Source organism: Sitophilus oryzae, unplaced genomic scaffold, assembly GCF_002938485.1.
Source record: "Sitophilus oryzae breed Bouriz unplaced genomic scaffold, Soryzae_2.0 scaffold_578_pilon_pilon, whole genome shotgun sequence".
NCBI lineage: Eukaryota > Metazoa > Arthropoda > Insecta > Coleoptera > Curculionidae > Sitophilus > Sitophilus oryzae.
This window is the reverse complement of record NW_022147171.1, coordinates 2412996-2430480: the sequence shown is the minus strand read 5'-3', so window position 1 is coordinate 2430480 and position 17485 is coordinate 2412996. Positions and strand designations below refer to the sequence as shown.

General features: G+C 32.6%; 1 long non-coding RNA gene across 1 annotated transcript; it reads left to right on the top strand.

The window, feature by feature from the left end:
* Nucleotides 1–7964: 7964 nt before the first annotated feature.
* On the top strand, nt 7965–17232 carry LOC115887656. Its single transcript, XR_004051126.1, has 3 exons — nt 7965–8074; nt 11969–12046; nt 16047–17232. It is a non-coding gene; the product is annotated as an uncharacterized LOC115887656 (long non-coding RNA).
* Nucleotides 17233–17485: the final 253 nt, after the last annotated feature.

Genomic DNA, 17485 nt, shown 5'->3' with positions numbered 1-17485 from the left:
TGTCGACATATTCACCAAGGACGTGCGTATGGGGTTGTGGAAAATCCTCACTGGGATATTTTTCTAAAAAAAGCATGTACGCCACGGACTTTTTTTTTTTCTTGTTAGCAAAATAGTGTAAACACTTTAATGCCGATTAAAAGTCTGACATTCCGCTTCATCCAACTTATAGCTCTTAGTTCTTAAGCTTTTAATCTTGCATCAATGCCAATATACGAAATCTAAATACATTGTATAATAGCATCACTAACTTTTAAAAAAATCAATAAAAACCTAATAAACCTAAACCATATCAAACTTATTGGAGTTAAAATACAGGGTGGCCCATCGAAAACGTTCCGCAAGGCATAACGGCCAGGGTAATTTTTTTTCAGATAATTCAAAAACACCTCAATTTTGTTTGTGAGGGGGACAACTTTTGCCCCAAAAATTATTGCAAAATCTTCAACCCTCTAAGCGGGGGTGTCATCCTCCGATTTTTTTTCAAATGGGAAGGAGGGTCAAGTGGTACCTCTACTTTTCAAATGGGAAGGGGGGTCAAGTGGTACCGCAATGAAAAGTGCTTTCTATTCTCTATACTTTCCTGCTTCGTTTTTGAAGATCGGTCGAGTCGTTGGGAAAATATGAAGGATTGAAATTTGAAAAGTTTATTTAAACATTTATCAGAGTAAATGATAAGGATAAATTCCTTCGACCAATTTGCTGTTTTTTCTTATTATTTCTAGATGTTTGCAATCGGGTTGCACAGATATTCAATGAACGCCATCCTGACAAACACCTTTATGGCAAAATTGTTCGCCAGTTAGTAGCAAAATTTCGCGAAACTGGTTCCGTTATGAATAAAAAGAGGCAGAGGGAAAATCCTGTAGTAAATGAAGCTATGGAGGTATTCGTTTTGGGCCAAGTTGCCATGGACAGTATTCTGAGTACAAGAAAATTAGCCAATGAGACCGGCAGGAATCGTACAAGTTTCCAAAGGTTATTAAAAAACACAAGTTCCACCCGTACAAAAATCAGTTGGTACAAGAACTCAACGAAGACGATTTTGATCGTGGCTTGGCTACATATCTCCGGAACGGATCTACATATTAACAAGTTAAAATCTATCAATTGTTTCATATCCAAATATTGTATTATACATTCTTAAAGTTTATATTTAAACTTAAGAATGTCACAACCATTCAGAAGTTTGTAGTGATTTAGTAGAATACATAACTTTTTTAAGTCAAGTTCAAATCACGTTCACACTAAACAAGTTGTGGTATAATTGAGAATAAGGACTATTCACTGTTCTGACGATTTTATTATTGTAGCAGTGTTAACACAGTGTAGTAACTTATTGAGGTGGCCGGCCGTGGCCTGTGCTAGTGGTACAGGATTCGATCCCCAGCCCTTTATTTACTTTAGTAAAATTATTTATTACTCTCTAACTATATTCTGAACTAAATAATATTAAAACCGATTTGCTTCAGAATCGTTACTCTGCAAAATTCCTAGACAATATTATATCCAATTGCAGGTCCGACTCATTGGTACGCCAGCCTGAGGAGGATGCTCTCTCTCTCTTGACGATTCCATATGTGAAAGGAACATCGGAGAAGATCAGACGAATAGCTAAGCAATATAAAATTAAAACTGTTTTTAAGTCTGAGACTACTCTAAGAAGTGTCCTAACAAAAACAAAACCTGAATCATCAAACTAAGAAAATGAGTACATCTACCAGGTAGGTACCTTGCGAGTGCGGTGAGTCGTATAGTGGAGAGACAAAACGTCCTCTAGACTTGACGAACACAAAGAAACATACTCAAAGAGGTGAAACAATGAAGTGAAATTGAACATTGCAGATCATGTGTGGTCCAAGCACCACAACATAAATAAATTTAGAAAAATTTTGCCATAAAGGTGTTTGTTAGGATGGCGTTCATTGAATATCTGCGCAACCCGATTGCCACATTCATTATTTTTAAAATAAAGTTCGATTATTTCCACTTTTTCTGCAAGTGAGTACACCATAATTGTTAAAAATTTAACGATATAGAGAAGAACTTCAACGCACAAGTCAGAGAACAGCTTTCTCGCAACTACCGCACCTGATCGTTCAACCTTGTGGCAAGTGAAAAATGCGAAAACATCTAGAAATAATAAGAAAAAACAGCAAATTGGTCGAAGGAATTTATCTTTATCATTTACTCTGATAAATTTTTAAATAAACTTTTCAAATTTCAATCGTTCATATTTTCTCAATGACTCGACCGATTTTCAAAAACGAAGCGGGAAAGTATAGATTTAGAATTTTAGAATTTAGAATGAGTGGGAGGGGGGTTAATCACTTCGACCTTACAGATCCATTGTGTCCCCCTTTCTTGAATCATAACTCATCATACAGTCCCAGGGCTTTGACAAAAGCCAGTATCTGGGACGGTTTTATAGAGGGTAGTTCTCCATCTCCAATATCAGTGTACCAAAATTCATGGCACGAATGGTTGTCGTCTCGGCGCACTCAGTGATGAGGTGTACTGGTGTTTCACCATCTTCCCCACAGAATCTGCATTCGCCGTTTCTTCTTAGTTTCAATCTACTGAGGTGTTCATTGAGGAGACAGTGTCCTGTTAAAACCCCGTGACAATCCGAAGATTGTTCTTACTCAGACCCAGGAAGATCTGTGAATTTTCTTGATCATAAGCCCTCAGAAACTTCTTCGAGTGTCCTAGACCATTGCAAGATTTCCATTCCAGGTTGCGGATGGAATCTTCCAAGTTCTTGAGTTCCGCCTTGAGTTGGTTACCACTTGGAAAGCACAACGGTTCTGGTCCAGTTAGTGGAGTGTACGCTCCTTTCCTAGCTAGATTATTTGCTTTTTCATTGCCTTCTATCCCTTGGTGAGCAGGCACCCAGTGTAGGAGGACTTTGTTTTCTTTGCCTAATTTATTCAGCTTCTCTATGCATTCTTTGACCAATTTCGAATTGATTGATACTGAGTTGATCGCCTTTAACGCTGCTTGACTATCAGATAAGATGGCTATTTCTTGTTTCCGATAGTTCCTATCTAAGATAAGTTGTACGCATCTCTCGATAGCGTAGATTTCTGCCTGTAGGATACTAGGGTAAGTGCCCATTGGTTCGGAGTAATTAGCTCTCGGCCCAATCACTCCGATCCCTGTTCCCGTATTGGTTTTGGAAGCATCAGTATACCAAGTTATGGTATGATCTTTTAACTGCTGGGCAAGCGTTTCGCTCTTCCAATCCTTCTTATTGCTCAATACTACATTGACATGTTTGTCAAAGTTGTACGTTCTTGGCATATCGTCCACTGGGAGTTGCATGAGTTGTATTTCCTTTTTGAGGGTGTTCCAAGCCCCTGATCTGACAATTCTCCCAGTACTAATTCCGTTAGTGACCATTCTAATCATTGTCGCATTGGCATATCTACCAATGACAATGTGCAGTGGTGTTAGATCTAGAATGACCTCCATTGCTGCTATTGGACAGGTTCTCATGGCTCTGTGATGCAAACACATGCTAGTCTCTGGACTTTGCATAGGTTTAGCCTTGCCGTCCGTTGCTCTAGTTTTGTGTACCAGGCAACTGCTCCATAAGTAATCATGGGTCTTACTATCATGGTATATATCCAGCGCAAAATGTTAGGGGAGCAGCCCCATCTATTTCCGGCCAGTCTTCTGCATATCATAAGAGCCTTTATGGCTTTGCTGGTAGTGTTCTTAATATGCCTGTTCCACAGGAGTTTACTGTCCAGGGTTATTCCCAGGTATTTAACTTCCTGTGTTGGCAGTATTTCCTTTCCATCTATATAAAGTATAGATAATAGAAAGCCCTTTTCATTGCGGTACCACTTGACACCCCTTCCCATTTAAAAAAAATTGGGGGATGACACCCCCGCTCAGAAGGTTGAAGATTTTGCAATCATTTTTGCGGCAAAAGTAGTCCCCCTCACAAACAAAATTGACGTGTTTTTGGATTTTTTGAAAAAAAAACTCTGGTCGTTATGCCTTGCGGAACGTTTTCGATGGGCCACCCCGTATAAAGTTTCGTATACTTGTGAAACACAGATGACACACATCACAAGTACATGCGAGAAATCGCCAACGCTCCTGTATAGACAAAATAAGTAACGTAATCATACTGGTCATACTAATATGTTAATATCAAGGGTTTGACTTTTTATTAAATATAGAGCGTATTTTTTTTGTTTTTTCATCTATTCAACATCAACATTTTATTTTCTTTCATAAGTTCAGTCATCTCATAGTAGGTTCTCTTGACATAATTTGTTTATGTCATTTTTTTGTTTCGTCTTTCCTATATCTTTCATATCTTTTCAATATTATTTTTTTGTCTTTTTTCAGAGATTTTCAGACGAAATTGAATATACAAAACATTTGATTGATTTTTAATTGGTGTTTTTATTCAAGCAAGTTACCCAAAACTTGACATTTTACTTTACTGAGAATATCTACATATTTCTTCACAACTTTATACAACAAATACAACTAAATAATTAATAGTCTCTCTGACATTATGTTTATTATTGCTCTTATTTCACAGAAGTATTTTATCAAGTTATCAGTAATTCCTGTACTAAATATAAACTTAAAATAAATTTCTTAATATATTTTTAGAATACCACTTTATAAAATAATATATAATCCACACAACATTAACAATTTAAAAGTGATAAGCATGACTAATAACTTTATATAGCTTATTTTAGATAGACATATACAGGGTTGTCCGAACTGTACTGCAGCAGCATATTCTGCACATAAAAATAAGTAAAAAATTTAAAAAAGCTTATGCCCTAAATGCTTCGTTTTGGAGATACAGGGTGTAGAAGTTTCATTTTTATTTCGATTTTTTTGAAATAATTTTTGAACTATTGTCGATATTTAGATGAAAATTGGTATCTGGAGTTTTTTTAACGTGAGAAATTTGATTTCAATGTCAATATGACTCCTACTTGTAGAGGGCACCACCTACATATTATTTTCTTACTGTTATGAAGAGTAATAACTTCTCGTTCATCCCTATATTACACTACTGAGTGAAAAAATATACATTTACGCCTTACTTTACGTAAAACTATATCTTGGCGAAAATCGCTGCGAGCAACCGTTCTCAAAATATTTGTTCTGAATTGATTTATGGTTGGATCTTTATTTTAAACTTTTTTCTAAAAAATCTGTTTTCTAGATTTTTCAAAAATCGTATTTAGGTTAAGATAAACTACTAAACGTTTCTAGAAAACTTACAGTTAGGTTTTAAACCAGCTTCAGTTGAATTTATCATACTAGAATGTCTCGAAAATTATACCAATGTCAAAGAACAAAAAAATAAAAATAATATTCAAAAATATTTAGCTAGTTTATAGTAAAATATCAATGACTTCTAAATAAATTCATTTCGATGTCATTAGTAAATTAGCAATAGCAAACATTAGACCAGTGTTTACAAGATCAAATTCGATTTTCAATTCAAATATAATGCATTTACGGCGTAGAAAGCCTTGTCTAGTAAATAAGAGTTCAATGTTTTGCTAAATGAAAAAAATGATGTTATGGATTTGATTTCAAATGGCAGGTGATTGTGCATCGAGTTGTATAATATTGAACTTTTAACTAACTCTGAGCGTGGGGTAGGTAGATAAAGATCTAGCTCCGCGTTCCTAAGTGGATAAGTGTGAGATGGCCTTTCTTGAGAAGCTGATACATGTTTACGTATTAGGCAAACGGATTCAAATATAAATAAGGAAGGAAGAGTCAATATTTTGAACTCTTTAAAAAAGTCCCGGCAATGAATTCTGCTGTTTAGTCCCAGTGAATATCGAACAGCTCTCTTCTGGAGCTTCAAAATGAGGTCAAATTGAGTCGCACAAAACGTACCCCAGAATGGAAGGGCATACCTGAGGTCCGACTCAAAAAGTGCGTAATAAACATTTCTAGCCAATGACAAGTTAAGCTCTTTAGAAATAGACCTTAATGCAAAACAGGCAGAGCTCAATTTTTTCGACAAAGCTTCGATATGTATGTCCCATTTCAGAGAATTGTCCACAACAAGCCGTAAGCATTTTACAGATTTTACGACGTCAATGGTGGTGTTGTTAAGTACAAAAGGCTGCAGCGAGTTTTTATACGACAAAGCTTTAGTTTTAGAAATGTTGAGACTCAGGAGGTTCGAATCGCACCAAGATTTAATGGTGATTAAGTCATTTGATATAATCCTATAAAGTGCCGTGATGTCCTTGTTGCTCCAAGTGAAGCTAGTGTCGTCCGCAAAAAGACATATTTTGCCAATGATGTTTATGTTAGCAATGTCGTTAATAAAAAGGAGAAACAAAATAGGGCCTAGTATTGAGCCTTGTGGTACTCCACATTCTATTGGCATGCTAGAAGACAACGTGGTATCCATCCTCACAAGTTGACTTCTGTTGCTCAGATACGACTTAAACCATTCGAGAGATGATCCCCTGAACCCATAGTGCTGCAGTTTATTAATTAGGATCTTATGATTTACACAATCGAACGCCTTAGAAAAATCACAGAAGATTGTTGCTGTAGAATGATGGCTGTTTAGGCTGGAGTAAACTTTATTAAGGAGAGAAAACATAGCGTCATTTGTGGACTTGTTGCTTAGAAATCCAAATTGATATTCAGTAAGTATTTTGCACTTAAACAGAAAAGATACCAGCCTTCTTTTAACCAACCTTTCTATGATCTTAGATAGATTTTTTCTAATAATTTTTGAATTAAATTCAATATTTAGATGAAAATTAGTATCTGGGGTTTTTTAACATGATAAATTTGATTTCGATGTCAATATGACTTCTCAAGTAGTAAAAATCGCTGCGAGCAACCTTACTCGAGATATTTGAGTCTTATTATAATTTATTTAGAGGTCATTGATATTTTACTATAAACTAGCTAAATATTTTTGAATATTATTTTTATTTTTTAGTTCTTTGACATTGTAAACATTTATAAATGTTTATTTTAACAATAAGACTGACAATATTACTTGTATAATGTTTTGTATTATCTTTTGTTTGTTTGTTTGTGTACCTTGTTTTTTTTTTACTTTGTTTGTTAGTTTACCTTTGTCTACAAATTGAAAATTGTTTTGACAATAAAGGCATTTATTTATTTATTTATTTATTTATTTATAAAATCGAAATAAAAATGAAAGTTCAACACCCTGTATCTCCAAAACGAAGCATTTTAGGACATAAGTTTATACGAATTTTTTACTTTTTTTTATGTGCAGAATATGCTAATGTTTCCGTAATCCAGTTCCGACCACCCTGTATATTACAAGCCTAATTTCGATACGATAAAAATATACAGGGTGTCCCAGAAATAAGTGCAAGTATTTTAGGGGGTGGTAGATCTCGGTAAAAGAAACATATTTTCTCTTTATCGTTTTTCAAATAAGTCCAAAACAAGGGAGTTATTTCACTTTGAAAATTTCCAAAAAAAAAATGATTTTTTGCTCAAATTTTGAGAACCACTGGGATCTTTTCTGGATTTTCTTTCTTGTAAATTTAATCTACTACCTATGTTGCCATATTATCAAGAAATTATGTTTTTTAACTAAAACCTAAAAAGAAAATTCCAAAAAATTTTTCAAAAAATTTCGAATTTTCCAAAAAAAATGTTCGTGAAAAAAGCCTCATATAGGCGTGCTTCTGGGGTTGAACTATACTACCAGTTAAAATACTTCCACTTATTTCTGGGACACCTTGTATATCATACACTTCCGTTGACATTTCAAACTGTTTTGGAAACATAGAAACTATTAGAAAATTATATTATATTTATCTTGGTAAGAAGAAACATCCAAATAGCAAATAATTTTTTTTCAGCATTAATATAATAATTGTTAAGCCTGGTGCATCCTGTACCAGGGATTCCCCACTACAAAATAAATAAAAAGCATTTATTTATCAATGAAATATAGTATAAATATAAATGTTCAAAATTTAAACATCAGTCGTCTGCAGTAATCAAAAGCGCATATCACTAAAATGAATTTGTGATATAGACGACTCAGTTTTATTATAATGTAAGTATATTAAGCACATTTATTTTTGTTATTTTTATACTGAATAATTAAGGTTAATCTCTATCTTAATAATACCTGCTCCGTTCTTCAATTTTTATAATTATTACACCCTCATATCTCTCCTTGAAACTTCTTGAAACTTCTTGAAACTCCTTGAAACTACTTTCAAAATAGAAAATATGTTTTAAATTTCAGCTTTGCTTTAGTAAAATTGAGTTCACAATTTTTACTAAAAACAAAAAAATAATTTTCTATTTATATATTTTTATATTTATTTATAATATATTAAGCATGTCTTAATATTGTAATTAAAATATATGCTTTAGAGAAAGTTTTATTTAAAATTTTATTTATTTTTTTCTCTAAAATGGCTGTAATGTATTCCTTGAAATATTTAAAATATGCACTTATGACTTTAAAAATTTTAAAATCGTTAGAAAATTCGAATTTTTATATTATTTCTTGTTTTTAAGTTTAATCCATAATAATTATATTCGATAAGTCATGAGACTTCATTTAGAATTTTCTTCGTTTTCTCATCCTAATATAGTTTTCGTGTCGATATTCTTAATTACTGCTGGTGTAAAATATATTCTTAATAAAAATAGATTTTTCATTTCTAGCATGCTGCTTGCTTTAGGAAAGTTCAATTCACAATTTTTACTAAGATTTTTTTTGGAAATTTTCAAAATAAAATAACTCGGTTATTTTGAACTTATTTGAAAAACGGTAAAAGAGAAAAAATGTTTCTGTTGGCCAGATCTACAACCCCTTAAAATACTTGCATTTATTTCTGGGACACCCTGTATAGGCAGAGGAAGAATACACTTTATCCTAAAGAATTAGATGGCAGGTTTGTAAAATTACGGTCTTTTGTATGGGATAACGTAGGCCTTTTGATAGTTCCAATTTAGCTAAGTTAGGCGAAAGATTGGTGGTACAAACTCCTTCGGTGGAGATTATAAGGGACACAATACTAACTTTGTTCAGGTTCCAAATGCGTTTTACCTCTGTAGCTAAGTAAAACGTAGTAGTATATTTTTTGTAGTATATTTCTACATTTCTCTTGTTCTGTTTTGAATAGATTGTGCGTGAGTGGAATTCCGTTGTCAATAATCGATGCTACTTTATCAGATTTATTGAGTTTGGTTTGTTCGGTCCCAGTATATTAGATGTTGGTCGGATTCTAATAGTGCATCAGGTGTATATAATATAGCAGCGACGATTTTATTAGTTTGCACCTTAATGATAAGCACGAATGTATAATGTTAGCCATCCATTTGATTACATATATACTGCCATTACTCGCTGACGAGTATTCGACACACATCAGAAGATGGTCACGCAAAGCGTTTTCTTTCATGAGCTTTTCTGTGACTGAAAAGCCCGATACGTGATGTTATCTGCCTACCGCGACATTCAAAAGTCTCATTGCTTTGTTGCCTCTTTACTTTTTGGTTGTTCGGTTGTTGCCTCTTTACTTTTTCGTTTTGGTTTTCGCTGTTAACTGAGTTTACAATTCTTCTCCATTGGGTTCTATTGTGAGCTGCTTCTTCCCACTCATTCTGCATGTTAATCCCCTTTTTTTAGTAATTTTGATTAATCCTCTTTGTTTTCGTGGAAAATGTCCTTGTACCTTTTCAGTTGTTCACCCAGCCTCCCCTTACCGTCTACAAACTCACCGTAAATCAGAGATTTTGGTATGCAGTTTTCTTGCATTCTGCATACGTGACCAGCCCATCTTAAGCGGGATTTTGTAACCATGACTCCAATACTCTCGCAGTTAGCTTTTTTAAGGATCGATATGTTTGAGATATGATGGAACCACCGGATTCTTAAGAGTTGTCTAAGTCTCTGTTGCAACTTGTTTAATGCGTTCATGTGTCGGCGGTACGGCACCCAGGTTTCGATCCCATATAACATGGTGGGGATTATTATATAATTGCTCGATTATTATATAATTGCTCGATACACTGCAAGTTTTGTTTTTGTGCTCAAGTCATGATTGTAGAAAACCCTGTCTTTTAATTTCCAGAATGCTCTTGAGGCGCTGCTAATCCTGTGCTGAATTTCAGAGTCAATATTGGCCTTTTCCGCAATCAAACTGCCGAGGTAATTGAATTCCGCCACATATTCCTATAGTTCTTCTACGATTTTTATAGCATTGAAAACCATTTGGTTATGTCGATAGAGGTAATCGGTGTCTGCAAGGGCGGAGCACGAACCAGTAATATGTTCGATGGTTTCAGCCGGTTGCGCGCATTTTCGACTCACCATTGATGTATGTCGAAAATGCGCCCAACCGTCTTCAGGATGTGCTTTTCATAATTTCTAGCTCTCATGATCTTGTCCTGGATTGCCAATATGAAACACTTTGTCTCAGGGTGCAGGTTACCATACTTTAAGAAAGAAACTGATGTTGACTTATCAATATCGGCAGCAGCTAGTTGTAAGGGATATTTTCCATGTAATATCTTCTCTTTCCAATATTTATTCTACTTGAGCTACTGAGATTCTATTTGAAATTTAAGTTGTTAGATTGGGTATTTGTAGTAAATAGATTGGATTTTAAGTTTGGATATTTGGGTGCATGTGTTAAAAGTATTCTCTCATTTTAACTCCTTGGGATTTGCAAAGAGATTTAATGTTGAGCAATCCACGCCCTTTCTCGCTGCGTGGTATGTACAGTCGCTGTATGGATGAATTAGGATGTAACTGATGTAAGCAGCGGAATTTACGATAAAATGATCATTTGAATAAAAAATTAATATTATCCATGTATTCATGCAAGGTAGACGGGCAGAGAGCAATAGGGTGGGGATCCTTGGCAGTCCTGTTTAACGATATACCGTATGATCGAGAAAAAACGGCGTCAACGATGGCTATGAAATGAAGATCGCTGTCATTTTATATGTAAATTTATATGGGAAATGTCATCGATCGTCATTTCCCAGCCAACTGCACGCCGTTTTTTTTCGATCATACGGTATTTCACACATTTGAATTTGATTTGAAATGTTGTGGATTTGTCAGTCTTTACTGAGCTGATTTTATGTTATTTATTATTTTTCTGCTACTGTTAGTTGTTTAAAGGTAGTAAATCTAGAAGGAAATTGTAGCAAAACTGAAATTAACAGTGACACTATTGCGATTTATCGAAAAAGACTGTAAAATAGTTGGTTGTATAGCGTGCGGTAGATCTCGGTCAAAAATCGAGGAAAATAATGGAATAACTTTTCGCTCGTATGTGATTTTACAGGGTGTCCCAGAAATAAGTGCAAATATTTTAAGGGGTGGTAGATCTCGATAAAAGAAACATATTTTCTCTCTATCGTTTATCAAATCAAGTCCAAAATAACGGAGTTATTTTACTTTGAAAATTTCCAAAAATAATGATTTTTTGCTAAAATTTTGAGAACCACTGGATTCTTTCTGGATTTTCTTTCTTGTAAATTTAATCTAATACTTATGTTGCCATATTATCAAGAAATTATCTTTTTTAACTAAAAATTAAAAAAAAATCCAAAAAATTTCGAATTTTCAAAATTTTTTTCGCGAAAAAAACCTCATAGACGTGTTTCTAGGGTTGAACTATACTACCAGTTAAAATACCTGCACTTACTTCTGGGACACCCTGTATAATATACGTGGGTAATAAACCGATCATTTATGAAATTCACTTAAAATTAACTAGGTATTAATTTTTCTTGAATTTTTGTTTTATTTACTACTTTTCAAACATTAGAAGTCAAAGAATTTAGACTAGTCAATTTAACTGCTTCAGTAGCGTATCGGATGTTTGTATTCAGTAGCGTATCGGATGTCGGATGTACACTCCTAATATCATTTTGAATATACCAATTATTACTCAAAATTTTCTCATGTTTGTTATAGGAAGAACATATTTGGAATTCAATAGACAATAGATGTTAGAAGAAATTAAGCCGAAGTACCCTTGAGTACTGGCCTTTGGTAAGTTTATATTATAGAGGATCCAGCCATAGTGCGTCGGGCATCTGTAGCTCGTAGAATAAAAAATCTGGGAATTTTATTAAAGTGTAAACCTAAACTATGTATGAGATGAGGATGTATGTCAAGAAAATATTTTAACTTCTATAGGATGGCTCAAAAAAGTGTGAGTGGATCGGGATGATATTTTTTAAATGGAACACCCTGTATATTGTTGCATTTTTGGCTTCCTTTCAGATCATTTTACTTTCTTAAGATATGACTTTTTTTTTCGATAGTCTCAGCTCAGAGATATTAATAAATAAATAAAAAAATATTTATTTTTCAACCTTCACTAAAAAAAATATTATAAATACCTGATATGAAAACCATATTAGGTATTTACTTTAGATAGTCTAAACTTACTTTGCTATAAATATCGTAATCTTAAATCATATAGGATGTTCAAAATTCTACGCCAAACTTTCGAAAATATGAAATAATTTTTCTTTGTTTTTTGAAAATAGATTTGAAATGAACATATTTTGTATTTAAAGTGTTTCAAAATTTTTAATGGTTAGATACACGCAGTATTATTTCATATGACTCTCTCAACGGTAAAATACTAGAGAAAAATCATTAGATGGCTTTGATGAAAATTTGCTGTGGAAAATGCCATATGAAATATGTATAAAACTTCAAATACTTGCAAAACCGTTAAAAATTTTAAAATACTCTAAAAAAATTATTTTTTAATTCGCCGTTTATTGAAAAAATAATATACCTACAGGGTGTTCCATTTGAAAAAAAGGAAGAAAAATTATTTTGTATTTTAGAAATTTTCGCGTAGAATTTTGAGCATCTTGTATTTCGATTACCATATTAAGTAAGTGCAGACCAGGGTTGGAACAAATCATGATTTTTTTTTAAAAATCAAAAAAATCTGATTTTTTTTATTTAAATTAGATTTATTTGATTTTAATTCAAAACGATATTTAAATCGGATTTCCAAATGATTAGGACTTATTTCCAATTAAAGTCCTATCCTAAATGGCTAAATCTTTATAATTCTGCCCGATACCGATAACAATTTTACGGCGCGTGTCATTTTTCCACATCGGTCACCAATATATTCCGCATAAAATGTCGCTCGCTTCAGATCAAAAGGATCTTTTTTTCAAACGTCTCAAAAGTATTAATTTTTGTATTTTAACGCCTATGCATAAAAGTAAAGCACTGTTATGCCTAAGCAAAAAAGTACAAAAATATATTATTAAACAAAAAAATATTCAACGACAAATTGTTGCTCGATTACTGTTTATATTTATTATTAGCAATGTTTCAAATTGATTAAAAAAATATTTGTAATGTTTTAAGAAAAGAGTATGTCCTATTCGGAGTAAAAATGTACTTTTTGTGCCTCCCTGTAACGTCGGAATAGCTTTACGATGGTCCTTCAAAGGTATCGTCAAAAAAGGTATAATTTCTACTCCTAATAAAACAATACACTATTGTTCGGAAATAGTCTTAATTCGAGAATGAAATTAGTATTATCCTTGATTATGTGTATTATCTAATGTCAAAGTGTAAGGAACTTACAGCTGATCAAAATGTCGGTAGGAATTTGGAAACATAACCGTTTCAAAAAAAATATATATAAGACAACATATTTGCTGACAACCATTATAATTTCTAGGGAATGAAGATATATGTATAGTCTCTACTGTCTCTATATCAGAAGAACCTACTTCTGCACTACACTGCGAATGATATGTATTCGAACTTTTTGTCACTTATACATAAATTTTAAAATAAATCCCTGCGTTTAGCGGTCTATCTATGGATTCACACGAAATTACTTCAAAAATCGGTCCAACATTTAAATTGATGAATAGATATTTTTATATAGTTTTATAACATTTACAATTGTTTTTCGATTTATTATCTGTTATAGAAATATTTTTTATAGTTTCTAAGACACATTTTTATTTTTTATAACTTTTACAGTTATTTTTGATTTATTATAAAGTTTCAATAAAATTATTTATTTTGATTTAAATCGCATGATTAAAAATAAAAAAATCACTTGATTTAAATCATGATTTAAATCATTTGATTTAAATCAAGCCAACCCTCGTGCAGACCATCTAAAGTAAATACCTAATATAGTTTAGATTTCAGGACAGTTCTTGTATTTTTTTTTAAGAAAGGACTTTTTTTATTTATTTATTATATCCCTGAAACTATCGAAATATATATACTCAAATTTTAGGATTATATAAAGTGCTCTGAAAGGATTAAAAAAAACATCCCGATACACTCGATTACATACATATACACGATTTTTATAGAAGCTACAGATGTCCAACGCACTATTGCCGGACCGTGTATACCGGGTCATTCTCAAAAGTCGCTCACCCATATTTTTTTTATTTTTTCAACCAACCTTTTTTATTTTTTCAAATAAGTAAACGAGATTAAATACGTTAATCAGAATTGATTAACGTATTTAATTTTTTTCGGTCACTTCCTGTTTCACCGGAAATGACTACAACTTCTGATTTTTAAATGGCACCCCCGGTATTTTTTACCTTTTTTGATAGAAAATGACACTGAATAGAATGATATATCATATGTCAACATTCGACATTTTCGCTTAAAAAATCTTATTTTAAATTTCAATCTAGAAGCCATCTTGGTTGCCATTTTATTGAAAAATTGCTCCTTATTCAAAATCTGAGCTAAATAGGTATAGGAAACCCTAATAAAGTTTGAAAGAGCATTTGAATCTGCTTCGATTTATTTAAAAAAATACAGGGTGTTGTATTTGAAATAACGAAGTTTTAATGGAAAATATTTAAAATAGACCAGCAATTTTTGATACCCCTGTATACATTAAACGAAGCAATCAAATTTTTCAGTAAAATTTATTTCTCTGGCTTAAAAGTCAGCACAAGAATTAATTCTGAAAGGCAATTTACAGGGTGTCAATAATATATTCTATTGTAGCATGCATCTAAAAAACCAAAGATGTTAAACATATTTAACCCTTCTAATAAATACCTTTTTTTGGGGCCCAGAATCAAAAAATGAAATAAAATACCGGGTGTTCCATAAGAAAAAATATAACTTTGGTATGGATCTTAGTCCTGAAACACCCTGTACATTTCAAAATAATTTTAAATTGTGCACATTCCCTCCCCACATATACTTATAAAATATTTTGTTTCTACATCCTTCCGTTTTCGTATAATCAACCGAGGTGAATGAGGTGCGCCACCCTGTATACTTATACATTTTTGTTACAGATTTTTTATTCGATATTTTCACATAGTATCTCTTGTACTGTATTTATTTATTTTTGTTCTAAATGTGCATTAAAATGATCATAGAATTTCTAGTACCACCAGACAAGATACAGGTTCGGCAATAGTGCGTCGGGCATCTGTAGCTTTTACAATAAAAAGCTTGGGAATTTTCTTTAAGTATGTACTAGGATGCATTTCAGGAAAATATTTTTACTTCCACAGGGTGGCTTAACTTCTATTAGGGTGATCCAAAAAAGTATGAGTGGAACGGGATTGATTTTCGGATATTCGCGGTTTTATATTTCATATAGCCTCCACAGTAAATTTTTAACAAATTCACCCAATGATTTTACCGTTGCAAACGCTATATGAAATAATACTGCGTGTATCTGCGAAACTACTAAAAATTTTGAAATAATATATTTTCCTGAAATACGTACATACTTTAGGTTTTATACTTAAACAAAATTCCCAAGTTTTTTTTATACTAGGAGGTACAGATGCCTGACGCACTATTTCCGGATCCTGTATATACATTAAAACTGTTTTTGCAATATTCATTCAAATATCTTTCATCCTGTTTTCAATAAACCTTCAATAAATATTAGGTTGTTATACTAAAGTGTTTTCTGAAACCTATACGATCAAAACAAAAAGTAATTTGACAGCGATCAAATTTAATTACGTGTAAAACAAACCTTTTTCAATTTCCACAGATCAATGAGCGAATTACAAATACAAACCACCAGCACCCAATAGATGTTAGACTTGCGGATTCTGCCCGAGGTTGGTCTACGGGTGCGCTGGATCGTTTTTGAAACTGGTGGATTACCACGACAACACGATTCTACGTTGTGAAGGCTGTCTCCCTAATTCACTTTTCTAGGAACAAAAAAGAGGGAATGTTCCGTGACTTGATTCAGCACCGTAGATCATAGGATTTAAGTCATCCGAGCATCGCATTTAAGGGCCGCGTAGAAATAAATGCAAAACTTATCGTTCCTGCATGAACTTTCTTTTTTTTTGTTTAGTAGGGTTTCAGTCGCCACAGCCCGAAGAGCATCATCTGTGGGGGGATCGGAAGGTTTAACACCAACACAAACGATGTTGCCGCATTTGACAGGAAACACTATATTCTTGGACTTTCATTTTATATTCTCATGTTCTACAGAAGAATTCGCTATTCAAAATTTGTCAAAACAGTATTTAACAACATTTATCTTTAATAATTAGTAATGATTTTAGTGTAGGTTCTATGTTACTTGTAACATATTATAAAAAAGAAAAATTATTCAAAATCTTTTTATAAAAAAAACCGTCAGTTCTTGAGAATATAAAATGAAGGACATCGCGTCCTAAAATAAGGCTTGTTATAATTAATTAAGCGTCCATGATATATGACTTTAATATATCATAGTTTTAGTATTAAATTAATGTGTAATAATTGAGATATTAAATAGTTTTAAATAAATTTTTAACGAGAATATAATGCGCCTAATTTTGGGGATATCGAATTTTGAAGCAAGAGATGCATCTATCAGAATATCGGTAACTTGTCTCTGACAAAATGACGCTCGAAAAATATTAAATCTCAAGTAGGTGATAACATTAAAGCCCTACCGACGAGTCGTAAACGACGAAACAGAATACGCTATATTATGTATTTTTGTATAGGGATGAAAAATTTAATATTTTCTTATCAAAAACTAAAAAAAACATTCAAGAGATCAAAGGCATAATTAGTTTTAAGTAGAAACAGCGTTTTTTTGCAGATGCATCGCTTGAAAGATAGTATGTAATGTTGCTAGATTGTAGGTAGGGTCAAAAGAATATTTATATTTCCTGTTAACCGCACAACCAATAAATCACTGTTCTACATTGTAATAAAACTGTGTAAAAATATCAACTGTGTTTTTTTCATCACTAGTTTTCATTACTAATATCTAAAGAAACATTTTTTGATTTAATATAGTAATTTCATAAAATTTGAACAAACATTTGAAACCTTGATGTATTTAAATTGAAAAATATACAGTGTGAGTATAAAATAAGTGCAAATTTTTTCAGAGCTGGTAGATCTCGATAAAAGAATCGTATTTTCTCTTTGCTGTTTTTAAAATAAATCCAAAATAACCGAGTTTCAAGTTTCAAGTTT